Here is a 1816-nt window from a genome sequence, read left to right as displayed (position 1 = left end):
GATGTGGTTTTCTAGTCTTGTTCTGTGTTTTCTGTCACCTTGGATATAGGTTAAACGAGGCGTGATGTTGCCGTGTGGGCGATAAAGTCAGCGTTTGTCCATCTGAAGAGCTCAGTCTTCCCAGAGAATCAGCCTGTGGTTACCTGGGGTGGCCAAGCAGAGCAGGGAGCCTGCCCAGCGCTTTCGTGCACCATCTTTGGCACTTGCTGGAGTCGTGGCGAGATGGTTCAAGGAGAGAAACACTATTGACTTTGTTTAGATTTCTGGCAAGTTTTGCCCTCTGAAATGAATTCTGACGTGGCTGGTTGAATGTCGATGTTGGCGCAGCAAAAGGAATAGAGCTACAAAGCCCTGACGGCAAAAATAATGTCATCCTGGTTGTCAGGCAATGCCACCAAAAGAGTTTGTCGTAATTTTAAGAGGGTAAGCCTGTGAAATGCAGCTTTGTTAACTATTTCTGAATGTCAATGCCAGAAACTATTTACAAGTAATTAAAAGAAACACAAACACATCCAAATCTTTTGAAGGCCTTATATGGTATGCTGGGGAAACTGGTGACAAAAGAAGTCCTAACTTATTGGTTATTACTCAGTACTTTTTATCCATAAATTGTAGTTGAAAGACTCTTAGTAAAATGGAAACAAAGGACCTGAAACACTGAAGTTTGACAAATAACCCTCCAATTCTGAAGATATTATGGGTGATCTAGGCAAATTGGGAAGAATCAAGAAAATTGTTCTCTGTAAAGCAAGCTGTTAATATCTAATCATGGAGAAGTGTGGGTATTTAAATTCTGGTTTTGTTCTTTCAAAATGAAGGGGAGCAGTGTGCAGAAATAGCAAGGCAGCTGGATGCCAAACATGGGAAGTGGCTGCAGGGCTGGCTGGGGAGTGCTCAGACACAGGGAACGGTGAGGGTAAGAAGCGAGAGAGGTGGCTCCTCGTCAGGTGATGGTATTTGTGGCCTGCGCTTGTCGGGGGTTGAGAAGTCGCCTGGGTCAGCTGGGGAGCAGCAGCTCAGCAGATCTGCTGCCTGGAAGCTGAAGCCAGAGAGGAGCTCTCGGTCCTCAGTCGGAGATGGTTTCTTCCAGCAGTTAATTTGTCACGGGTCCGTATGAAGTTATAAGTGACAACGGTGTTGTATTACGTGGGGTGTTCCGTGCTTCATGGTGATGGGAGTGATTCGGTCCATGGGAAGAACAGGTGAAAATGCTAATTCTTACTGTATCAGACATACTTGTAGGTGTATGTAATGTATCAATAACTGTTAGACTTCAATTACTGTTTCAAAAATGATCAGTCCTGAAATGAGAAGGATAATTTGTAGCTGTTTTATCATTAATGTACTTTTATTGTTATAACTGAGATCCCATGAGCTGAGATCTTGGTATTAGCAGTTTTTGTAACTTCTGTGGCTTGCATTCTCCCTAAGGATGGGAACCTCATCTCTGATTTGTTATGAATGGATTTAGGAACACCGTTTATTTAAGCTCCTCTTTCTGTTCATGAAACAAAATAGCTGCGAGAACTCTCATACTGTGTCTTTAAACACAGCTAGTTAGACAGATACATAGTTTCTCTAGTTACTTTTATACTTTCTGTAGTTCTAGATGAGGAATTGTAATCATAGGCAGAACTCTGATAATAGTTTAAAGTTTTGCAACAAAGTAAAAATTAGTCAACCTAAGTGACAAAGCTTGGTCTTACTTTGTGCTAACACACAATAAGCTTAAATTCACAATTGAATTGCCAGCAATATTGAAAACGTTGACTTCAGGCAAACCTGACAGTTGATCTAGGTTTTTGTATAGCCTCAA

Source organism: Columba livia, chromosome 2, assembly GCF_036013475.1.
Source record: "Columba livia isolate bColLiv1 breed racing homer chromosome 2, bColLiv1.pat.W.v2, whole genome shotgun sequence".
In the NCBI taxonomy this organism is placed as follows: Eukaryota; Metazoa; Chordata; class Aves; order Columbiformes; family Columbidae; genus Columba; species Columba livia.
This window is presented reverse-complemented; position numbering follows the sequence as displayed.